This window comes from Pseudorasbora parva, chromosome 21, assembly GCF_024679245.1.
Source record: "Pseudorasbora parva isolate DD20220531a chromosome 21, ASM2467924v1, whole genome shotgun sequence".
Classification (NCBI taxonomy): Eukaryota; Metazoa; Chordata; class Actinopteri; order Cypriniformes; family Gobionidae; genus Pseudorasbora; species Pseudorasbora parva.
This window is the reverse complement of record NC_090192.1, coordinates 3,064,877-3,091,924: the sequence shown is the minus strand read 5'-3', so window position 1 is coordinate 3,091,924 and position 27,048 is coordinate 3,064,877. Positions and strand designations below refer to the sequence as shown.

At 37.5% G+C, this 27,048-nt stretch overlaps 1 long non-coding RNA gene across 1 annotated transcript in view; it reads right to left on the bottom strand.

Annotated features, from left to right (window-relative positions):
• The window catches only part of LOC137055906 (uncharacterized), a 105,319-nt gene extending 79,675 nt beyond the window's left edge, over nucleotides 1-25,644 (bottom strand). The window contains exon 1 of the long non-coding RNA XR_010900120.1: nucleotides 25,270-25,644. This is a non-coding gene — a long non-coding RNA (uncharacterized lncRNA). The remainder of the gene's footprint in view (nucleotides 1-25,269) is intronic.
• Between the last annotated feature and the right edge of the window lie 1,404 nt (nucleotides 25,645-27,048).

The window sequence follows — 27,048 nt, the reverse complement described above, 5'->3', positions numbered from 1 at the left end:
TGCTGAAGGAGTCACACAACATTCTTGCAGGAAAAGATAAGATGTAACAAAAGTCTGGCCATGTGTTATATTTATGCGGTTCATACTCTTTCTATGGGTTATGAAACCCATTGATGTTGACGGTGGGAATACTCAGATGAAATGCAAACCACTGTTGAGTATATGAGAGAGGACCGCAGGATTAACGCCTGATGCCTATAAGCATGACAAATCTGAATTTAGGCTCTTTATCACAGACCCTTCTATGCAAAACACTTGGTCTGTATTATTCTCACTAATTGGTGAAAACTGTGAGCAGCGTGGGTAAAAGAGAAAGCTTGATCCTAATCCAACCTAAAGGGACACTTGCTGAACCAAAAACTGCAACTCAGACATTTTGCAGAACTAACAACAATGTTCAGAAATCTGATTATTTGAACATTCCAGGCACTATCCATAAACTGCAGGAGACGTTCGGGGAATGTTGAATTTCGTTCTGCACTCTGTGGGTCTCATCATGGATTTTAGACAAACAAGTTTACATGCTTAATACTGCTTGATGAAGACAAATCATATTCACTACTGTGATCCTGTTCTTCATCCTCTCTCTCTCTCTCTCTCTCTCTCTCTCTCTCTCTCTCTCTCTCTCTCTCTCTCTCTCACACACACACACGTTGTGTTTCCATGTTTTATGGGGACTTTCCATAGGCGTAATGGTTTTTATACTGTATAAATTGTACATTTAATCCCTCTACACTGCCTTACCCCTAAACCTACCCATCACAGGAAACATTCCGCATTTTTACATTTTCAAAAAACATCAGTGTGATTTATAAGATGTTTTCCTCATGGGGACCAAAAAATGTCCCCACAAACACAAGGATTACGAATATTGCCATCTTTGTGGGGACATTTTCCCCGTAACATAGGGTTTACCAGGCCACACACACACACACACACACAACAAATCCAAAACAACACAAGAGAATTAATGGGTTCACAGGAATGAGCACCCAAATTCCTCAGCCAAGGCTGGACGGGACTCCAGCACAGGGTTCAGAGAGGGCAGGCATCGTATGATTTGCAATGTTTCAATTGATACAAATAAAGCTTGTGGATATTTTAAATGTCACTATTAAAAATTAAACTGCAAATATGCTTTAGTTACTTCACAGTCATGAAGCGTGATTTGTTGCTAGTCAGGTGTAATTAGGGGTGGGGCATTCTCGTTCTACAGAGCATCTGATTGGACAAAAATCTGTGTGGTGCAGGATGAGTAATAAATATTTTGGTCAGATTTTGCGGAAGTAAAAACAAAACAAAGAAACACTTGAATGTGCAAGGCTTCCAGTTTCATTTATTTATACAATAACCTGTCCACTATGCTGCTTGGAAAAAATCTTTTTTATGAAATTATTTTAATGTATTACCATTCTGGTTTCTAGCGCAAATTGTTTTACCGTGCAAATAATTTTACTGCATTTTGTTATTCTTCAATTTAATCATAGCGTCTAATGAATCAGAAGACTCGCACAATTCAAAGAAAATAGCCCACTTCCAATTTGCAAAATAAGATTTCAAATATTTTTTTTTTTGCTGAAAGTGAAGTCTTTAATACTTTCCTGCTAATTATACACTCTAAAAAATGCTGGGTTAAAAACAACCCAAGTTGGGTTGAAAATGCACCGACCCAACAATTGAGTTGTTTTAACCCAGTGGTTGAGTTGTTTTAACCCAGTGGTTGGGTTAAATGTTGCTTAAGACAACCCAATTGCTGGGTAAGAACAACTCAACCATTGGGTTAAAACAACCCAATTGTTAGGTCGGTGCATTTTCAACCCAACTTGGGTTGTTTTTAACCCAGCATTTTTTAGAGTGTATGGAAAGCATACAGTTCAATACATTTTGTAACACTATTAGACTGGCTGGAATATTATCATTTAAAAATTAATAAGGTCTAAGACCTCTCAGTCAAATAAACTATCATCATAAAAAAATATTTTGCACTATTAATTGCACAAGGCAGCTGTCACTTCATTTAATAAATTGTGATTTAAAATAACCTATTCTCTATTGGTTTCACGGTAAAATTCTGATAAATAAATTGTATATTATTAATGCTGTCAAATAATTATATTTGTGTTTAATTGCATCCTAAATAAAACAGTGTTTACATAATACAGGTGCTGGTCATATAATTAGAATATCATCAAAAAGTTGATTTATTTCACTAATTCCATTCAAAAAGTGAAACTTGTATATTTTATTCATTCATTACACACAGATGGATATATTTCAAATGTTAATTTCTTTTAATTTTGATGAGTATAACTGACAACTAAGGAAAATTCTGCTCAGGAGTTATGAGAGCTCAGGTTGCTCTGATAGTGGCCTTCAGCTCTTTTGCATTGTTGGGTCTGGCATATCACATCTTCCTCTTCACAATACCTCACAGATTTTCTATGGGGTTAAGGTCAGGTGAGTTTCCTGGCCAAATAAGAACAGGCATACCATGGTCCTTAAACCAGGGACTGGTTGCTTTGGCACTGTGTGCAGGAATCAAGTCCTGTTGGAAAGTTAAATCTGCATCTCCATAAAGTTGGTCAGCAGCAGGAAGCATGAAGTGCTCTAAAACTTCCTGATATACGGCTGCGTTGACCTTGAACCACAGAAAACACAGTGGACCAACAAGCAGATGACATGGCACCCCAAACCATCACTGGCTGTGGAAACTTTACACTGGACCTCAAGCAACGTGGATTGTGTGCCTCTCCTCTCTTCCTCCAGACTCTGGGACCCTGATTTCCAAAGGAAATGCATTATTTACTTTCATCAGAGAACATAACTTTGGACCACTCAGCAGCAGTCCAGTCCTTTTTGTCTTTAGCCCAGGCGAGATGCTTCTGACGCTGTATGTTGTTCAAGAGTGGCTTGACACAAGTGATGCGACAGCTGAAGCCCATGTCTTGCTTACATCTGTGCGCAGTAGTTCTTAAAGCACTGACTCCAGCTGCAGTCCACTCTTTGTGAATCTCCCCCACATTATTGAATGGGTTTTGTTTCACAATCCTCTCCAGGGTGCGGTTAACTCTATTCCTTGTACACTTTTTTCTACCACATACTTTCCTTCTCTTTGCCTCTCTATTAATGTGCTTGGACACAGAGCTCTGTGAACAGACAGCCTCTTTTGCAATGACCTTATGTGTCTTGCCGTCCTTGTTCAAGGTGTCAATGGTCATCTTTTGGACAACTGTCAAGTCAGCAGTCTTCCCCATGATTGTGTTCCCAACAGAACTAGACTGAGAGACCATTTAAAGGCCTTTGCAAGTTTTGAGTTAATTATCTGATTACAGTGTGTCACCAGGTGTCTTCAATATTGAACCTTTTCACAATATCCTAATTTTCTGAGATTCTGAATTTGGGCTTTTCCTTAGTTGTCAATTATAATCATCAAAATTAAAAGAAATAAACATTTGAAATATATCAGTCTGTGTGTGATGAATAAATATAATATAATATACAAGTTTCAAATCAACTTTTTGATGATATTCTAATTATATGACCTGTATATGTGTGTATTGAGTATTATAATTATGTATATATATATATGTGAAGAGCTTATATACAATCATTCATATAATCATAATAATTACGTAAACACAGACCTTTATTTTGGATGCGATTAATTGATTTGACAGCCCTAATATTACTATAAAATACAATATACAAATACTAATATAATATACAAATACAATATAAAATTAATATAAAATACAACTGCATCCAACGATCAGAAACAATATTTCAGCTGTTTTTTCCTCCATGTTACGTATCACACAATAATGCAGAATACAGTATTTTTATTTAATTTATTAAATAAAGTCTCCATTGGTTTCACAGTAAAATTCTGGGGGGAGTATTTTATTGTATGAAATTGCTGTTGAATATTGTAAAATCCAAATATTTTGCATTTTATGCAACCTATAAAACATTAACCTGCACTATTACGAGATGTGTGGCCCACAGTAACTATAGTAAAAGAGTTGCCAATGCCAATAATACATAATTAAGATAAAAATGATTCCAGACCCCTAATCTCAATGCCTCATCTTATTTGTCATCTTCAGTAAACAAGCTAAAAATCACATGAGGTTCTGCAGGAACAGTATCCTATAAACTCTGTTCATATTCATAATTGTATAGAATATATTAGCCTTATAAAACAGATTAACAGTAGTATGATAGTGCGCACCCGAGCTTTCTCCTCTCAGTAGGAGGCAGGCAGGCAGAATAGCAGGTAGTGTTAGTGTTCTGGTAGTAAACATTTACTGGGAAACGTGCAGAAGGTCTTTTTGTAAGGCAATTATTCTGCCTGCAAATTCCCTGATGTAATACTTCAAATTGCTGGTTGCATGCAGTCAATCTGAAACACAACGGCATGCAAAATGTTACACAACTGTGAAAGCAGACATATAACATTTATTTATATCAGTTTCATTCAGACCTCCAAGTACATTTTTAAAGTTCATAATGACCTAAATATTTCCATTTTACTTAGTTTACAAGCTTAAGTTATGATCTGACATCTCTTTTAGTGTGAACTTCATTTGCTCATTTGTCTTTGTGAAGAGACGTTTCATCAGGATGTGATCTAAAGCAGTGTGTTTTAATTCTGGACACTGGTGAAGATGGACGAACTTGACTCGAGTGCGAACACGGTCGATGATCAGTCTTATAAACAACTATATTCAAACGTCAAACGACTACAAAATCAGCTGCTGTTGAATTAAATGTTTGACATTTTCAGGTAACAGATTTCAGCATAACATTTGATGTGTCTTTGAGCCCTAAATATTATGATTAAACAGCTTCCCTTAACAATATCGCATGATTTCAGTAGTCAAAGGCTTAAAGAAAGTATGTATATATGTATATATACATACTATATATATAATATATATATAAACACATACTATATTGTCAAAAGTATTGGGCCGCTCCTCCAGATCACTGAGTTCAGGTGTTCGATCACTTCATGGCCACAGGTGTATAAATCAAGCTCTAGGCCTGCAGACGCTTCTACACACATTAGTGAAAGAATGGGTCGCTCTCAGGAGCTCAGTGAGCTCAAGCGTGGGGCCGTGATAGGCTGACACCTGTGCAATAAGTCCATTCCTGACATTTCCTCACTACTAAATATTCCACGCTCAACTGTTAGTGGGATTATAAAGTGGAAGCCATTGGGAACAACAGCAACTCAGCCACGAAGTGTTAGGCCACGTAAAATCACAGAGCGGGGTCAGCGCATGCTGAGGGTCACAGTGCGCAGAAGTCACCAACTTTCTGCAGAGTCAACAGCTCCAGTCCTCAAAACTTCTGTGGCCTTTAGATGAGCTCAAGAACAGCACAGAGAGCTTGATGGAATGGGTTTCCATGGCCGAGCAGCTCATCCAAGCCTTACATCACCAAGAGCAATGCAAAGTATGGGATGCAGTGGAGTAAAGCAGCCGCCACTGCACTCTAGAGCAGTGAGACGTGTTCTCTGAATGACCAATCACATGGACGAGTCTGGGTTTGGCGGCTGCCAGGAGAACGGGACTTTTTTGTGCAAAAACATGTAAAACCCGGAATCACTGCACTTTGTTTACTATGTGAAGAGCTTAGGAGTCTGAAACAGAAGAGATTGTTGAATAAAGTGGTTATTTTTGTTGTTTTTGCGCACAAAAAGTATTCTCATGGCTTCATAACATTAAGGTTAAACCACTGGAGTCCCATGGACTATTTAACGGCCTTGAAAGTGGTAACAATGTTCCAGTCAGAAAGCTCTCGGATTTCATCAAAAATATCTTAATTTGCGTTCCAATGATGAACGAAGGTCAAACGGGTTTGGAACGACACGAGGCTGAGCAATTCATGACAGAATTTTCATTTTTGGGTGAACTAACCCTTTAAATGGTGTTTGTCAGAGTTGTGATCCTGCATAGGTTTCCTACATTAAAGTTGTGTATCATAATACAGACATTCATGCATAAACATGGATATATTCTATGCTTCTAATGCATATAAATAGAATGAACTAATCTTATATTTAGCTTTATTTAAAGGACAACTCCGGTGAGAAATGACCCTAGGGGTAATTAACAGATGGTTAGCGAGTAGATCGTTCTCTGGGAAGCGTTTTCATGAAAATCGAATGTAAAGAGTTTTATCTCTAAAAACAGATTAGCTTATAGCGCTTGTCTATGGGGCACAGAGTAGTGAAATTAAATCGCTAGTTAATACCACTAACAAGGCTCAAAATAGCCTCACACTAACCCGGCAGCATAATGAGGGTCCCTACATGCAAACCGAAGCATTGAGAACTTTGTAAGAGTACAAAAAGTTTAATAAGAAGATACTTTACAAACACAGTGCCTTACGCGTTCACGGACAGCCACCATCTTGGAAAACAGTCTCGACGAATCGATCCACGAGTGCTGTTCTAAGTGAGCTGGTCGATAGGAATTAAGTTTGTGAAATGTAATAACGTGGACATTTTTATTTTTATTTATTTATTTTCTCTGTTGTGTTCAGTGTTTTCTTCCGGAAACAACGGACCATATGAGATTCCAAGTCACAGTTTATCACTTAGCGCAGCGCTCGTGGCTCGACTCGTCGAGACCTGTACGTGAACGCGTAATGCACTGTGTTTGTAAAGTATCTTCTTATTAAACTGTTTGTACTCTTACAAAGTTCTCAATGCTTCGGTTTGCATGTAGGGACCCTCATTATGCTACCGTGTTAGTGTGAGGCTATTTTTAGCCTTGTTAGTGGTATTAACTAACGATTTAATTTCACTACCCTGTGCCCGAGAGACTAGTGTTATAAGCTAATCTGTTTTTAAAGATAAAACTCTTTACATTCGATTTCCATGAAAATGCATCCCAGAGAACGATCTACTCGGTAACCATCTGTTAATTACCCCTAGGGTCATTTCTCACCAGAGTTGTCCTTTAAACAAGCATTATAGTAAAAAATGTATTTACATAATTTACAACAGATAATAAACTCTTACATTTGTTTACTCATTTTATACCATCACCTCAAAAAACTCCATATGACCAGGGTGATAGATTAATTACGATTAAGCTCTTTAGCATGCATATTTTAATAAGACAGTGAACAGAACTTTGGACCAGAGTTCAGCAATGCACATTATTCAAGCCCTCCAGACTGAATTAATTTCGTGGTGTGCCGACTAAACTGGTCTAAAGGCTGTGATCACCACAAAAGGTTTAAGTTTGTTTAAGATCCTCTCCGCAAGTCCTTCCAAAAGAGCTGAAGGAGACAGAGCGCTCTCGTATAATTTACTTTGGAGAGTTTATACGAGCCGCGATTCCATTGTTCCGTCACACATTCTGGATTCTTTATGATGCCGAAGATCTATAGCAGCACAATTAACGACTTGGAAATGAATTCCAGAGAAAATGATTAGATGACAGAGAATTAACAAGGATGTTGATATTTCTGGCACAAGGATCAGTGAGAAACACACAAAGCGAAGTGGCCCAATTAGTGGGTGTTTAGCTGGAGGTGGAGCTCTGAGAGGGGGGTCAGTCCCCGGAGGACTAGTTGTCATGGGTACTAGCGTGTCACCGAGGGCCCTTTCTCTTTCACGCTTTCATTCTCCGTTCTGTTCTCCCTCTCAATCACCACCACAATTAGACACAAAAACACAAGTCTCTCTCTCTCGCTTTCTCTCTCCAAGGCCAAACTCTCAATTTCAGTCCCTTGAGGGAAGGCTGAACGAAGCAAAAAGTGTGTTTTTTATGAACACTGAGCTGAAGTGGAAAGAAAACTTTGAATGTTCTTTTCATTGTTTGTTTTCTTACCCTCACAGTTTTTCCCCTCCTCTAAGTTGATCTGTTCTTTTTGTCTAGAATTACATAATGGTGCCATCCATTCCCATTAAGAGGTGTTGCATCCTAAAGCGAACAGAATGGGCAGTCTTTGTGCTTTTTCCAATCTGATGATGCTTTTTGAGTTTCTATACATACTGTAGTGTTGTGACAAATGCATGTTGCGTCTTTATGTGGAATAGTGATGGGAAGATTATTTTCTGTGAACCGGTTCTTTTGGTCTCTTCGTTTCAGTGAACAGGTTTGAACGTGGTTTGCATGTCATTGTACAAAGAAATGCATTTCTAACATTTCAGTTATGGTTATATAAAGCCTGTGTGAATGCAAATCATTGCTTTTCATTCACTTAAGATAATGATCATTGTTGTCAGAGTTTCATTCTGTGATCCTGCATCCAGTTTCCTACATTAAAGTTCCTACAAGTCTTATCAGCTTAATATGCATGCACACACTTTAGTAAAATTCATTTACATCTTTTAACAAAGCATGATATCATTTTTTTTATTTCATTTTTTTCATAATACTATTTTTAGTAAGCATATTTCCAATATACACCTCAGGCATGCAGTCAGTCTGTACATGCATAAGACAAAAACATCCCATAGAGAGAAAAACACTGCCCTGAAATAAAGCGTTTCAAACCTACTTCCATGCATTTTTAATGCATAATAATGACTAATCTAAACAGAGAAATGTTTAATATTAATATCACTGATCTATTAGCTCTGTGTGAAGACTGCAATTTCATTTTCAACAGCAGCAGACGACTAAAGCTACAGGGAGCATCAAGCCTGCCGGTCAAACACGCTGAATAGTCTGTGTTTCAAGAGTAAAAAGTAATGCTCTACTGTGCTTTATGGACTCGGTTGGCCAGTTGGCTCGCCACAATGCAAATCCAAGCTTGAAACAAAAAACACCCTGGAGTCTTACAGAAGGAAGTCCTCATGTCTTGCATCTGATTCTGCAGCACTAGTCTGAAGGTTTGGTCACATGTGTATTTACTCTACAGTGAGATGGCAAGCTGGCATCTGTAAGCTGCTTCGACTGCACAGCAATGAGATCAAATGGAGCACGAAAGGAGACTTTTGAACATGTCACCCTCTGAGAAAAACGGCATAGGTTTTCAGATAAGACCCCTCAATGTCTGAAACAGCCCAAATTTGCCAAGATACTAAAGTTTGCTATCAACATACAAACTGACATATTCCAAAAATTTCTTCCAAAACCATATTCTCAGGAGTTTTAAATGGACGCTTGTTTCCACCGCATAAAAAATAAAGGTAATTGCAACTTTTTAGCTCACAATTCTAACTCAGAGTTACGACTATTTCTCAGAGTTGCGAATGTCATTTCTCAGAGTTGCGGAGTCATTTCTCAGAATAGCGAATATTTCTCGACGTCATTTCTCAGAGTTGCGAATATTCCTCGACGTCATTTCTCAGAGTTGCGACGTCATTTCTCAGAGTTGCGACTATTTTTAAGAGTTGCGACGTCATTTCTCAGAGTTGCGACGTCATTTCTCAGAGTTGTGATGTTAGTTCTCAGAGTTGCGGAGTCATTTCTCAGAGTTGCGACGTCATTTCTCAGAGTTGCGGAGTCATTTCTCAGAGTTGCAAATATTTCTCGACGTCATTTCTCAGAGTTGCGACGTCATTTCTCAGAGTTGCGAATATTTCTTAGAGTTGCGAATATTTCTCAGAGTTGTGACTTCATGTCATTTCTCAGAGTTGTGGAGTCATTTCTCAGAGTTGCGAATAATTCTCATATTTGCAAATATTTCTCAGAGTTGTGACTGCATGTCATTTCTCAGAGTTGCGGAGCCATTTCTCAGAGTTGCAAATATTTCTCGACTACATTTCTCAGAGTTGCGACGTCATTTCTCAGAATTGCGGAGTCATTTCCCAGAGTTGCGGAGTCATTTCTCAGAGTTGCGGAGTCATTTCTCAGAGTTGCGACATCATTTCTCAGAGTTGCGGAGTCATTTCTCAGAGTTGCGGAGTCATTTCTCAGAGTTGCGGAGTCATTTCTCAGAGCTGCGGAGTCATTTCTCAGAGTTGCGGAGTCATTTCTCAGAATTGCGGAGTCATTTCCCAGAGTTGCGGAGTCATTTCTCAGAGTTGCGGAGTCATTTCTCAGAGTTGCGGAGTCATTTCTCAGAGTTGCGGAGTCATTTCTCAGAGTTGCGGAGTCATTTCTCAGAGTTGCGACGTCATTTCTCAGAGTTGCGGAGTCATTTCTCAGAGTTGTGATGTCAGTTCTCAGAGTTGCGACGTCATTTCTCAGAGTTGTGATGTCATTTCTCAGAGTTGCGACGTCATTTCTCAGAGTTGCGGAGTCATTTCTCAGAGTTGTGATGTCAGTTCTCAGAGTTGCGACGTCATTTCTCAGAGTTGTGATGTCATTTCTCAGAGTTGCGACGTCATTTCTCAGAGTTACGACTATTTCTTAGAGTTGCAACGTCATTTCTTAGAGTTGTGATGGCATTTCTCACGTCATTTATCAGATTTGCGACTTCATTTCTCAGAGTTGCGACGTCATTTCTCAGAGTTGCGACGTCATTTCTCAGAGTTACGACTTTCTCAGAGTTGCGACTAAATTTCTCAGAGTTGCGACTTCATTTCTCAATTTATCAGAGTTGCGACGTCATTTCTCAGAGTTACGACGTCATTTCTCAGAGTTGAGCCGTGATTTCTCAGAGTTGCGACTTCATTTCTCAGAGTTGCGACGTCATTTCTCAGAGTTACGACTATTTCTCAGAGTTGCGACGTCAGTTCTCAGAGTTGCAACGTCATTTCTCAGAGTTACGACTATTTCTCAGAGTTGCGACTAAATTTCTCAGAGTTGCGACTTCACTTCTCAGAGTTTCAATGGCATTTCTCATGTCATTTCTCAGAGTTGCGATGTCATTTCTCAGAGTTGCGACTTCATTTCTCAGTGTTGCGACTTCATTTCTCAGAGTTCCGACTTCATTTCTCAGAGTTGCGACGTCATTTCTCAGAGTTGCGACGCCATTTCTCAGAGTTGCGACGTCATTTCTCAGTGTTGCGACTTCATTTCTCAGAGTTCCGACTTCATTTCTCAGAGTTGCAACTTCATTTCTCAGAGTTCCGACTTCATTTCTCAGAGTTGCAACGTCATTTCTCAGAGTTGCGACGTCATTTCTCAGAGTTGCGACTTCAGTTCTCAGAGTTGCGACGTCAGTTCTCAGAGTTGCGACGTCATTTCTCAGAGTTGCGACGTCATTTCTCAGAGTTGCGACGTCATTTCTCAGAGTTGCGACTTCATTTCTCAGAGTTGCGACGTCATTTCTCAGAGTTGCGACGTCATTTCTCAGAGTTGCAACGTCATTTCTCAGAGTTGCGACTTCATTTCTCAGAGTTGCGACGTCATTTCTCAGAGTTGCGACTTCATTTCTCAGAGTTGCGACGTCAGTTTTCAGAGTTGCGACGTCATTTCTCAGAGTTGCGACTTCATTTCTCAGAGTTGCGACGTCATTTCTCAGAGTTGCGACTTTATTTCTCAGTGTTGCGACTTCATTTCTCAGAGTTGCGACGTCATTTCTCAGAGTTGCGACGTCATTTCTCAGAGTTGCGACTTTATTTCACAGAGTTGCGACGTCATTTCTCAGAGTTACGACAATTTCTTAGATTTGCGATGTCATTTCTCAGAGTTGCGACGTCATTTCTCAGAGTTGCAACTTTATTTCTCAAATGCGATGCAATTTCTCAGAGTTGCAACCTCTGCAATGTAATTTCTCAGAGTTGCGATGTCATTTCTCAGAGCTGCGACTTCATTTCTCAGAGTTGCGACTTCATTTCTCAGAGTTGCGACGTCATTTCTCAGAGTTGCGCCATCATTCCTCAGAGTTGCGACGTCATTTCTCAGAGTTGCGCCATCATTCCTCAGAGTTGCGCCATCATTCCTCAGAGTTGCGACGTCATTTCTCAGAGTTGCGACGTCATTTCTCAGAGTTGCGACGTCATTTCTTAGAGTTGCGACGTCATTCCTTAGAGTTGCGACGTCATTTCTCAGAGCTGCGACTTCATTTCTCAGAGTTGCGACGTCATTTCTCAGAGTTGCGACTTCATTTCTCAGAGTTGCGACGTCATTTCTCAGAGTCGACTTAATTTCTCAGAGTTGCGACTTAATTTCTCAGAGTTGCGCCATCATTCCTCAGAGTTGCGACGTCATTTCTCAGAGTTGCGACGTCATTTCTCAGAGTTGCGACGTCATTTCTTAGAGTTGCGACGTCATTCCTTAGAGTTGCGACGTCATTTCTCAGAGCTGCGACTTCATTTCTCAGAGTTGCGACGTCATTTCTCAGAGTTGCGACTTCATTTCTCAGAGTTGCGACGTCATTTCTCAGAGTTGCGACTTCATTTCTCAGAGTTGCGACGTCAGTTTTCAGAGTTGCGACGTCATTTCTCAGAGTTGCGACTTCATTTCTCAGAGTTGCGACGTCATTTCTCAGAGTTGCGACTTTATTTCTCAGTGTTGCGACTTCATTTCTCAGAGTTGCGACGTCATTTCTCAGAGTTGCGACGTCATTTCTCAGAGTTGCGACTTTATTTCACAGAGTTGCGACGTCATTTCTCAGAGTTACGACAATTTCTTAGAGTTGCGATGTCATTTCTCAGAGTTGCGACGTCATTTCTCAGAGTTGCAACTTTATTTCTCAAATGCGATGCAATTTCTCAGAGTTGCAACCTCTGCAATGTAATTTCTCAGAGTTGCGATGTCATTTCTCAGAGCTGCGACTTCATTTCTCAGAGTTGCGACTTCATTTCTCAGAGTTGCGACGTCATTTCTCAGAGTTGCGCCATCATTCCTCAGAGTTGCGACGTCATTTCTCAGAGTTGCGCCATCATTCCTCAGAGTTGCGCCATCATTCCTCAGAGTTGCGACGTCATTTCTCAGAGTTGCGACGTCATTTCTCAGAGTTGCGACGTCATTCCTTAGAGTTGCGACGTCATTTCTCAGAGCTGCGACTTCATTTCTCAGAGTTGCGACGTCATTTCTCAGAGTTGCGACTTCATTTCTCAGAGTTGCGACGTCATTTCTCAGAGTCGACTTAATTTCTCAGAGTTGCGACTTAATTTCTCAGAGTTGCGACTTCATTTCTCAGAGTTGCGACGTCATTTCTCAGAGTTGCGACTTCATTTCTCAGAGTTGCGACGTCATTTCTCAAATGCGATGCCATTTCTCAGAGTTGAGACTTTATAACTCACGGTTGCGAGAATTTATAGTTATAAACTCACGATTTTAAGAAAAAAAGTCCTAATTGTGGGATATGAACTCGTAATTGTGAGAAATTGAGAAACAAAAAGTCACAAGTTACCTATTTTTAAGTCTTAAATAAGCCATACATGAAAACTTCAGTTTCCTAAACTATAAAAATCTGAAAAAGAATACAGTTTAAAGAGGAATTTTAGAGGTTTGCTAACAATAAGAAGTTGGTCTAACCATAATGTCAAAGTAATCTTTATTTATTTTATTTTTTGAGGGAAAAAAATCTCTATTTTCACTTAAACACTCTAGTGTAGGTGGTTACACTAGTTACATCATGTTGAAGGTTTTCTTGGCTCACCGGCCTTTGTGTTTGTGCAATCTATTCCCTCATTGGTTATATAAGCCCCCAACACTGAGAAGTGCAGGAATAAAAAAAAAAAATAATGTAGTGTGGATGCAATAGTTTATACTAGGTCGTTGTAAAAATGAATAGTTGCACACCTGCACCAGAGGTTACAGTATTTAACATGTTTTAATTGGTTCCTGTAGGAACAATTGCTCAGCAGAATACTGTCAGATAACATTACAGGTGAGATGGAAATTCCCTTAGAAAGACTGTAAACACCATTATGCCTCTCTAATAGGTTGAAGCTCACCTGACATCCTAGAAGCAGATCTGGCTGGCTGGCACACATGGCCCCCCTGTAGTCTAAAGCCTAATCCTATTAAAGTGGAACTAGGTATTACTGAGATCTGAAACCAACCCGCCCTCACAAAGCTGCTAACATATGAAGAGTAAAGTTAAAGAACACCTCCAAAGCCTTCTGGACAAAAGGGTAAAACCAAAGCTTTATGATAAGATACGACTGGAGCGTTGCTTGTGGGATAAACAGCTGCATTTGCATTAGATAAGAAACATGTAGATAAAAAAGTAGCTGGGAATTGAGATTTTCTGCTTTACAAGTCTTAGCAACTGGTACATTTTCATCAATGCCATTCACGTGACTGATTTAAAACTAGGAATATTCCACAATAATCTGCCTTTATGGGATCAAATGTCTGAGAAAGCATATCAGAATTAATTAAAGAGGCTGCCAACAACTCAAAAGACATTAATATAAAACACAGCTCTTCAAAGTGGAGGGCCATTTCTTTGTAAAAAAAAAAAAAAAAAGTAAATAAAAACAAAATGTAAAAAAACATTGGAAATACACATAAATGTATAAAACATAAAACTTATAAAATATATTAATAACATTATCTAACCAAAATAATTGCATAAGAAATAACTAAAATGCATAAAAATTAACTAAACATTATATTGTACCATAAATAAATTCACATATTCCTGCATAAATAAAGAAATAATAAATATTCACCTAACGATGTTTGGCTAGCATGTTGCGCAAGGGAAAATAAATGCACGCGTAAATGCAGAAATAAATGAATAATTAAAGAAAAACAGAAATATAGAATACAAAAAAACTTTAAAGTCTTCTTTAACATTTTTGCATTTCTCCAACCATTTATTTATTTATGTAGGAATATATGGATTTATTTGGGTAAAAATGTATTAATTGTTTTTGCAGGTTTCCTCCACCATAAAAAACTTAATGAAATGACTAAATATATAAACGTAACTACAATAAATACATAAAAATAACTACATTAAATATATTAAAAATAATTAAATAAAACAACAAAAAAATTAAATAAACAACAAATAAAATATAAAAATAACTAACCAAATAAATGTGTGTGTATATATATAATATATAATATATATATATATATATATATATATATATATATATATATATATATATATATATATATATATATATATATATATAGCTATATAAATATAAAAACAACTAAATATTTATAAATACATAACCATATCAAAATAAAACAAAACAAATAACTAACTAACTAATTAAACATGTACACTCCTGTAGATAGTCCTGTAGTAAACTCCATGAGGAGGAGCACACCTGTAGTATTTTAAGCAGGTGGTTTGGCTGTAGACACAAGCTCTCGCCTGTAGAGGGCGCTGTGGGCGGCTCAGCGTGAGGAGTGCAGATGGCCTGCCTATTTAAAGACCCTTCACATGTTGGATCCCAGCACATGTAGTTTGTGAAGTCTTTGTGGGTTTCTTTATAAGGTGTCATTGTCACAGCGTAATTATATACTTAAGTACTGAGTAACATTGATTACTTACTATAGGGTTGGGGTTGGTTAAGGGGTTTTAGTTCATGTAATTATGCATAATTTACCATGGTAAGAACATGTAATGTATTAAGAACACTGCAAAATAAAGAGTCACTGTCATCCTTTTCATTAATTCAAGCAGTTTTTATTTGAATATAGTCTGTCTAAACTGCTCAAATTAAATGTAATATTTTAAATCTGAACTTCAAACCTTCTTTGCCAGTATATTTGTCTCAATGTTTGTGATTGATGTGCTTCACAGATGTCCATTCTGAGAGGGTTTTTGGAGTATGATTAAGATATGACCTGATGTGGATGAAGAAATGATAACTGATACACAAAGGACTGAGAGGGTTCAGTAAACACACACTTGATGTGTATCGGTGTCATATCAGTCTGAATGTGATCTGATCTGATCTGATCTGATCTGGGGCCGGTTGCATAAACCACTTAGACTAGTCTTAAAAGGAAGTCATCTCATTTATTTCTTTAAGACTAGTCCTAACTTTTTAAAATCAGTTGCATAAAATGGTAGATCGGTTCAATTTGAATTAGAAAAGTAAGACTGATTACATTTTGACTAATTGCTAGTTGTACAAAGTAGTGCTTAAGGCACAGTCTTAACTTAGTGGCTAAGTTTATGCAACTAGCCCCTGGAGTTGTGTGTTTATTCACTTTCTAAGACACATTCAGAAGTCCACACCAGTCTCCTGAGCCTGGAGCTTCAGGGATAGAGCACCACTGCCCTCTGCTGGCGGAGTCTGGAACAGATACTGCTTACAATCACAGTACAGTCTAGAAACACAAGGCCCGGTGTGCTGTTAATATGAAGGATTTCTGCATATTGGTGTTTTACCCACTCTTTGCATTTGGATGTGTTTTAGAGTTAAAGGAACGTCTGTAAACTCTCCAGATAATGTCCAACCAGTATCTTTCTTCTTACAGTGCTGAGTTTTATAGCATTTGATTCAGTACAAATTGTACAATGCTATGCATTTTAAATAGCTTCATCACCAGGCCGCATGTTTAATTCAGCCAGTGGTGTTCATAAGAGTGATAAATACGGTTATTTTGAATTCAAGTTTGAGTAACAATGTCTCAACATTTGGGAGTTCAGTCCACAGATAAGGACATGTTAAAGTTAATATTCTGATATTTTTGTCACAATTGCACACTAAAGACAACACGAGTAAAGAAGAGTGCAGCAACTCAATATAATAACTGCTCATAATGTAATACAATTTTCTTGTAATAATTTTCTCAAAACGTAAAATCTTAAGCTTGTAATGTATTTTTTTTGTATTTTGTATTTTTATTTTTTTAACGTTATGAGAAATGTATTACTACTTTTATTATAATCACACACACACTCTCTCACACACACACACACACACACACACACACACATTGGTCTATGTGGTTTACAGGGACTCTCCATAGGCGTAATGGTTTTTATACTGTACAAACCGTATTTTCTATCCCCTTACACTGCCCCTGCCCCTAAACCTACCCATCACACACACACACACACACACACACACACACACTGCCCCTGCCCCTAAACCTACCCATCACAGGAAACATTCTGCATTTTTACTTTCTCAAAAAAACATCATTTAGTATGTTTTTAAGGCCATTTGAATTATGAGGACATTTGATATGTCCTCATAAACCACATTTATAGTGTAATACCAGTGTAATACCCCATGTAGTTATACAAATTTGTGTCCTCATAAACCACATAAACAGGCTCACACACACACACACACACACACACACACACACTCTCACTCTCACACACACACACACACACACACACACACACACACACACACAAACACGCACGCACGCGCACACGCACGCACACACACACACAATAAAAAATATAATAGTAATACAAATAATAATTGCATGATTACTTTAATCTGTTGCATTTTGTAGGTAGTTTAAGAGGAAGTCAGACCCACTCACACGGTCATGGAGGTGTTTGGAAAAATACACTAATGCACTCAAAAAAATAAATTCCTTATGATTAATAATCTTACAGCTCTCAACCGGTACAAGGAACAGAAACAAAACAGGAACAAACACAAACGAAGCTTAAACGTTCTGAACATTGAAATAATGAAACACTATGTTGTCAAAGCTAGTTTTGTGGCTTTATATGGTCAGACACTTGCATGTGTTATTATATTATCATTTGAATAAAATCAAGCTCAATTAGGGTTTTTTTTCAGTGAATGCCAGAGATGTGTGTTTTGTCGCACCTGACGCAGTGAGTGCATCGCAGTGTGTTTTCATCAACTCACGGGTTATAACACGTATTGTACTATAGATATGCGTTTAAAACATTTGGCCAATTTGTGTTATAAAAGATGAAGCGCTGCATCATCGTTGGCTATGACCAGACAGACTAGACTCTCTTCTCTGCTCCTCAAACACACAAAACATTAGCCTTAACAAACATGGTGTTTTTTAAGTAAAGAAAACACTTGTTCAGAAAACCAGGAACCTCATTTATAACTGCACTCAAAAAAAAAAAAAAATGATTCAGGCCCTTTCATAGATAAGACACATTTAAATTATGTTTACTTTACCTAATTAAATGAAGTTGTGTCGAAATGTGATATGTTTGTGTTCGATCAGCCTAATACAATTAAAACTGAAGTTTTACATTAAATATATTTGCGCTGACTAACTGTGGATCTGTAGGGACGGCGCTAGGAGAGTAAATGTGTGGATTAAAGTGCTATTTTATGTGTTTTTCAGTAAAGGGAAAGATGTTATTAGTTTATGTGAGTGTTTAATGTTCAGTTATGTTGGACATTGGGGAGTTTCTGTAATTGTGTGGTTATTATGCAGAAGAGTGTGTGTGATACATTTAAGCAGAGGTGGTAAAAGTACTGAAAAGTTATACTCAAGTGAAAGTATATATACCTAAATAAAAAAATACTCCAGTAAAAGTAGAAAGTCCTCAATTCAAACATCACTTGAGTAAAAGTACAAAAGTATCAGATTTAAAACGTACTCAAGTACCGAAAGTAAAAAGTAAATATTCAAATTAACTGTAAATATCAATAATTAAGCAGATAAAATCTTTTGGGACTGATATGTAATGCTTTAATTGAACAAATGATAAGATTAGATACTGCAATTAAGAATTTGTTAGATTTGCAATTAATATGAGAAAATGAAGCACCTTAAGGCAGTATAGGGGTTAAACTTAAAATAGACATGTTCCATAACATTAGCTCCATCAAACAGATGAGATACTATTAACTAATTCAACATTAATTCAAAAGCCATAACCACAATGACATATTACGTAACAATTAGTTAATAGTCATGTGCCTCAACAAGTAAAGTCATACTATAATTCTGCCAATTGTTATGATTAATGATTAATTAAACAGACAACTGAGAGTCGGAATGCATGGCTTTGAATACATGAATTTACATTATTAGTTAATGCAATATGTTATTTGGGAATTAATGATGTCATATTTAATTAATAGCAATTCATATATTACTTAATCTATTAATCATAGAGAATGTTCATTAGTTTCTGATGCAGTAATCATTAATAAATGGTTTAGTTCTTCATTAGTAATACATCAACTCATGATTATCTGTGCATTAGTTAGGCATGAATTATAATAGTGCACCTGTATTGTAAAATGTTACTGATGTTTTCATAGTAAATTGTGTGCCGCAAAATAAAAAAGTTGGGGAAACACTGAGCTAACGTTAGTGTGGCAAACCTGACTTGTCAGCTTTTCCAAGTCTATACCCGATTGGATCATCCATGAATGACCAGACCGGTTTGGAAATCAAGTGTAATAAATAGTTAATACTTGGAGCGGGCATGGGGAAATGTATTGGAGTAAAAAGTAAACTTTGCCTTTAATATTGTAGTGGAGTAAGAGTAAAAGTAGATGCAAATAAAATATACTCAAGTAAAGTACAGATCCCCAAAAAAAATACTTAAGTAAAGTATCAAAGTATTTTTACTTGATTACTTACCACCCCAGCATTTAAGTGTGTTTAAAATGATGTTCTGACATTCCTCTCTGCGTTCGCTCGGCGCTGCTCTGACATGTTCACACTGCTAAGAGTAAAGCACTTCTGCTGAATAAAACCGAGGGTCACGCAGATATGACGCGATTGACAGGCGACTCCCTCAAACGCTATGCTGACACGTCCCGGTCCTTAGTTAAAATAGCAATTTTCTCACGATTTACAAATAGTTGGAAACATTTGGAATATTGTAGGTACTCAACTGAACACAATATATAACACCGGCCTAGTGGTTTTAGGATATTTTACTGCAAAAATACTACATAGTGCACCTTTAAGAATTTTTTGATGTTTGGACTAGAAACAAGACAAAAATACTAAGTAAGGAAAGCATTTTTTTGCAGTGTGAACTTTTTGATAAGAACACATTTCTTACTTGCTGCTGCTGTTAATGCTCTGGCGAGGAGATAAACATGGTGGACTGTGTACAGCTCAGCTACAGCTCTCTGAGGGGCGGAGCTATGCTAATACATCAGTGTCCATCAACACGTGTGGGCGGGGCCTCTGTAGTGCGACATCACACTGCAGGAATCTGGAATCCGGAGACACTGCTTATGATATATGGGGATTAAAAAAAAGGTGTGGGTGGATTTTTACCATCATTGTGTATACACACTGCCAACACACATTTATGTTCAAACACCTTATATAAGTAAATTTTGCATAATAGGTGCCCTTTAAAAATATAAAGCAATTAGAAATATTATTTAGCCAGTGAAAAAAGATTGATAAAAACCTTCTCTGAAATGCATTATATACTATTTTGATTTATTTATTTAAAAACAAGGCATTTTAGCAATGTAATGTGACGGCACATCATCTGTATCTCCTAATTTCCTCATGTCTTTAACTGTTAAACATGGATCACATGAGCTCAAGTAACCTGCAAACAACACATCCAGATGGAGTTATCATCATCGCTGGTGCTTTTATACAATCGGATCACATTTCCTTGTTTCTGCTAACCTAAATACACACCCATCATCAAAAGTGTGAAACCTACAATGAAGTCTGTTCAAATTTGGCTGGAAGGAGAAGATTTTTCACTACAGCATGAGTTCCAGAGCACAGACTGGAAGGCATTTGCTTCTTAGGCCACACTAGACTCCCACACTGACAGTATTACATACAGCAGTTCGCTTCTGCAACATATCAACAGATGTGTTGACAGGGTAACAACCCACAAACAAATTAAACTATACCCAAATCTGACCGTGAAGCATAGAGTCTATCCAGGGCTGATCTTAAGAGGGGCATTCGAGCAGCCGAACACAACTACAAACTGAGTATCGAGGACAGCTTTAAAAACGACCCTCGACACATGTGGGCAGACATACAGACCTTACGGATTATAAACCAGCAAACAGCACCCTCTCAACCAGTAACGCCACACTCCCAGATGTACTGAAGGATTGTAATGTTCGCTTTGATCATGGAAACACAGTACCACCTATAAAAGCTGTGCCGCTCACTTTCTCCATCGGTCAGTGATGTGTGTTTCTACTAAGAGTGTGAACCTACACTGGTCTCATGGTTCGGTTCGATTTGATGCATTGACGATTCACTGCATCCTCATGTATACAATTTTGTCAGTCAGTTAACGTTATATGAACTGAACCTTTAATTTTACCTGCTCAAAGAAAACACGCTTCTTGAATGTATCAAACAAAACTCAAGTCTGGGCACAGAAGACAACCGGAGCATTTAGAGCAAATACACACAACACTAAAAAGCCACTTCAGGGGGTAATCTGGGCCGCCTACAGTCAGAAATAAAGTCTTAAAGGGGTGGTTTCATGCGATTTCACTTTTTTTAACTTTAGTTAGTGTGTGATGTTGCTGCTTGAGCATAAACAGTAGGCGTTTCTCAATGTCAAGGAAGGATCCTCGGAAGCCAGAATTCCAAGGATGCTACGTCATCGACATCCGACGAAGGACTGTTCCAATGTTGAGGATCCTCGAATTTCAACCAAGGACTGAGTCCTTCGTTCGAAAAATATGTCATATACAGGAAAGGATGCATATGATTAGCCTTCGCGCACTTCGCGTTCTCAAATCACCCACAATCCTATGCGCGCAGCTTCGCTTTCTTCAGACGTTCCCGGAGTCGGAGCGTGAACGGTGCAAATATGCTTGTATCGGAGTTTGGAGATGGGAAGGAAGGAGGCGGGAACCGATGAACAACTTTATAATAAATAATAAACAAAACGAAAGTAACACGGGGAAAACCCTCACGGGCGACTGCCCGCACACACATAATAAACCATAAACAAACCATAACATAAACTCCAGGCCTAGTCCTCTCTCGTCTTCCACACTCCACCATTTATACTCCAATCACTCTGCCGTGAGCCGAGACCGGTGTGGCGGCGATCAGCTGCCGCTCATTATCACTCCACCGGCCGCTCTCATGGTCCCTCACCTCGCTGATTGCCACCACAATGCTTTTATTTACGTTACCAAACATTTGTTATAACCGTAGTAAATATAGGTAAAGTTTAACGTTTAAATGCCGGTACAAATTACTACTGTATTGATATAAAAATATATACAAATAACGTTACACATAATGTTATTGATGGCCAACGGACCTTTTCATTGACGTAATGACGCAATGACGTGCACTTGCTAGCCTGTTCCATTTACGTGTTCTCCGAATGCTAAAGAGGAGCCTCGCCTAACCTCTGAAGGAAGTGACTTGGAAGGATTCGTCCTTCCAAGGAAGCATCCTTGACATTGAGAAACACCTAATATCTGCAAAGTTACAGCGCTGAAAGTTCAATGCAAACGGAGATATTGTCTTTTAAAGTCACGGCAGTTTATTGCCTACAAAAATGGCCGGTTTGGACTACAACGAGCTTCTTCCTGGGTTGGTGACATCATAAACCCTTGCTAGCCGCAGGTGTGACTTCTGCCTGAAATGGGAAGGGGCGTGGCCTATCCGGACAACCTGGGCTTGGCACTTTAGCCAATAAAAATACAGGAAACTACATTTGGCCATCTGACCAATCTAAGACCATTACGTTTTTCGGAGGGATGGGCTTCATAGAAGCAGGAAGCAAACGAGCCGTTCAAAGGACAGTGGAGACAGCGGTGTGGAATAAAGGGAGAAAAAAAGAAAAATATGGTGTTTAAAAAAAAAAAAAGAAGTATTAAGACTTATATATATACTAAGTATTAATATACTGCACCCCATAAACACAACCAAGCCTGGAAAAAAAACACGGAACCACCCCTTTAATACATCTGGTTGTTGAAACCACACATGTAAATTTTACTCCTCCCAACAATACTAAAAAAATAAACATGTGAGAGCGTGCTATGGGCTATAGTACATGACAGACAGATATGACAGCACAACCGCAAACGAGTATCTCTTCATTAAGCTAAAGCACAAATTACCGCATATTAAACCAAAAGTAAAGTCGTAGGTGCTCAACATACATTAAACTTCATTAAAAGTAAAGAAACTGAAGGATCTCATCAGTGCTGTGACAGCGCTCGCTCATATTGCGGATGATTAATAAAATGCAGCTCATATCTGTTCGGTGACGTGAACTCCATTAAATCTGCATATATATGAACTGAAGTTCAGATTTATATCCGTTTTGGGGAGACACATTTATGTGCCCGAGTGTAAATGAAATCGTTTTGATAAATCAGATGGGCTTTGATTTACACACAGCGTGTGTATTCTCCATGTCGTGCTTACTGGGTTGTTTATAAAAGCTAAAAGCACTTATAATGCTAATGCCATTCGCACTGTTATGGCCTCAAGCCTTACACATAATTTGATATATATATATATATATATATATATATATATATATATATATATATATATATATATATATATATATATATATATATATATATATATATATATATTATGTAAACCATATTTGCACTTCTAGTTAGATGCTAACTGCATTTCATTGGCTCTGTACTTGTACGCTGTTCAATAAAAAAGTTAAATCTGAATCTGAATATGCAAATGATATGCAAATGAGGATATGCATAGTAAAACTTGGCGTTGTGAGCTGTACGGTTATTATACAGTATGTATATATTATATATATGGAGGAGACGGGGTGGTGACATGTCTGCAAAATCTTCCCTCTGGCTGGGCTTTATAAAGAGAATTTATAAAGGATTATAAGGCGTTATGGCGTTTTTGTACTTTACACTTTTAGAATGAAATCTACAGAAAGTTTTAGAAATGAGGGCCCAGTTCTTCATTCACTCTTGCACTGCAAACAGAGCCATTTTCAGAACTGTGATGTTACTGAAGGAACTCTAGAACAGAAACATTAAAATACTGAATCTACTCAGACTGAACCGGCTGATTTTGCCTTACCATACATATCATATATCAACATGTAATTATTCATTTATGTCTCAACAATAAATCAAATAAAACTCATGTCACATTTCTGAATGCGATACTTAAATCACACAATTTAGTAGAAGCATATCGTGTAGTAGGCTACCCATTTAACCCCAATGATGACAGAAACTGCATAAAAATACCAGAGTGCATGTGCTATCAGACCGCCGGCAGGTGGAGACAAACACACACACACACACACACACACACACACACACACACACACACACACAACTGTAGCTCAGGCTGCACCGCACACACTGACCAGCAGAGGCCGGCAGAGACCAGCAGGACTCCAGAGCAGTCAGTCAGGTGGATCTACTGACCCACTCTTCAACTTTAACACTTCTTGTGTCTCGTCCAATCAGTGAGTGAGACGGAGGAAACAGTCTCTCTGATTACACCAATCAAAGGATTAATGCAGTTCCTGCCAGCCAATCACTGGGCTCCATTTACTCTCCCTCTCATTTCAGACTTCAACAGAAGGTTTACCTGGTAGATCTGAACTAAAACAGAAAGATCTTTTCCCATTCCAGTCCACTGAAGAAGTGGCCATTTACAGGTGTTGTTGATTACAGGCCACAAGTATCTGCAACTTACTTGAGGTATCAAATGTATATATATATATATATATATATATATATATATATATATATATATATATATATATATATATATATATATATATATATATATATATATATACTGTCTCACAGCAATTTAAACCTTTGCCGACCCATAAAACTGAACATCCATCCATCAATCCATCCATCCATCCATCTATCTATCTATCTATCTATCTATCTATCTATCTATCTATCTATCTATCTATCTATCTATCTATCTATCTATCTATCTATCTATCTATCTATCTATCTATCTATCTATCTATCGTAAGTTGTCACAATGCAAGCTGTCATGTATCAGCCAATTAGATATAGGAATAATAAAGATAATCATTGAACACAAATTTAAAAAGAGGAAAATTGCAGCGATTTATTTATTTATTTATTTAAGTTTGGTAAACAGAATTCAAACTAAATTATTTTAATTTAAGTGGATGATCTGATCTGGAGAAAACACTTGACGTTTTAACTCAAAGCCTCAGAGTTACTGATATTTAACTTTTGACACAAACTAAGCACACGAAATCATTACAAAAATACATGTTAAATATGGAGAAAATATATAAATCTTGATATAAGCAGAGCAAAAGAGATTTATCACATGACAGACTGGAAGTTATCAGTGCAGGTGCATCGCATCTCTCACTCACTCACACACACACACACACACACACACACACACACACACACACACACACACACACACACACACACACACACACACACACACACACACACACACACACACACACACAGTTTGTTTCATCTGATGTGAGAATCAACTTAGTCAAGATTAGGCGTTCAGCATGAGATCCAGCAGAGTTTAGACGTCTTTCAGGACGCAAGAGTGACAGAGCTCTTACCTTGACAAAGCCGCGATCTCCTCCATTCATATAAAGTCCAACGATAGTCCACAGATATTCCCACAGTGGCATGACATCTGCATCTCTCCTTCAGATCAATCTCTCATTCACATTCACCTCCAGAAGGGAGCGTTCAAGCGGCGCGTTACATTCATCACTGACTGTTAGTTATTTATGTGTGTAAAACACTAAAGACCCTCAAAATAGACTTCGACACGCATTTCGACAAGAGCAATATTGTCGTGGAAGTGAAAGGTAAGCATAAATCCATATTGCCTGATGATAAAGCGAGCTCCGCTGCGCACAAAGTGAGAAGTTCAAGCTTCTGAAAGTTCCCAAACTCAACAAGTGCGCCCTTCATTCCACAGGCGCTCACACGCGCTCGGACTCAGAGCAGCACCGCTGCATCATGGGAGTTGTAGTTTCGTCGGATATTATTTTAAATTTATGATATTTAACATCTGATGAGAGCAATATCTTAGGAAGCTTGTTAATGGCACGGAATAAAAAATTGAGAAAGGTAAATGGGACTTTTTCTATCTCACAATTAGTTAAGATATATATATATAGGCTATATACACACTGTCAGAAAAAAAAGGTACATTTCTGTCACCGGGGCGGGACCCTAAGGTAGCCTACAAAACCGAAAAGGTACTACAATATACCTTTAAGGTACTAATACGCACTCCTAAAGTACTGATATGTACCTTTTAGGGGTTAGTAAGGTACAAAGATAAGGTACCTTTTCACTTGGCACTGTACCTTTATTTCTGGAAACTTGTTACAGCCTATATATATATATATATATATATATATATATATATATATATATATATATATATATATATATATATATATATATATATATATATATATATATATATTATTATTATTATTATTATTATTATTATTATTATTATTATTATTATTCTGTGGCTGTAACAAGTTTCCATTATAAGCCTATTGCGAGCATTTTAAACTTATTTCATTTTAGTTAATTAAAATAATATTTCATAATACACAATTAAACATTAACCTGCTAGCTAAAACACATGAAATAAAATGCAATGTCCTTCAAGCAAAGCATTCTGGGAACTAGAAATCTATAACATTCAGTTTGAGTTCTGCTTAATATAATCAGTTATTGAGTTCATTTAACTTTGTCGATGAAGTGAAATGGACTCTGTAATATCTGAATGAAATTAACTCATTGTAGACTTTTAGGTTTTACGGTGATATAAACTGCAGTTTTTACGAGGTCATATTCATTGAGATACTACATACAATTTGAACATATTAATTTGGTTACACCTCAGTTTACAGTCCAGTTCTCACTATTAACTCTGACTTTTGCCTCAGTAAACTCATAATTACAGCTTATTAATAGTTAGTAAGGTAGTTGTAGAGTTTAGGTATTGAGTGATTAAGGGATGTAGAATATGATCATGCAGAATAAGACCACTAATATGTGCTTTATAAGTAATAAACAGACAATACCATAGTAATATGCATGATAATAAGCAACTAGTTAACAGTGAGAATTGAACACTAAAGTGTTACCATCAAATTAATTTAAAATTAAATTTGCACTGCAGGACCATTTACATCAACTAGTAAAATGAAAAAGAATATAAACAGCAGATAAAACTGATTTCCCATGTTTATATAAATTTTAACCTAAAAAGGATACGTCTTGAATGATTTTTCAAGATTTTTCTTGAAAAAATATTTGATATTTTTCAATTTTTTTGTGAGATATTGCGAGATATTTACGAGCTG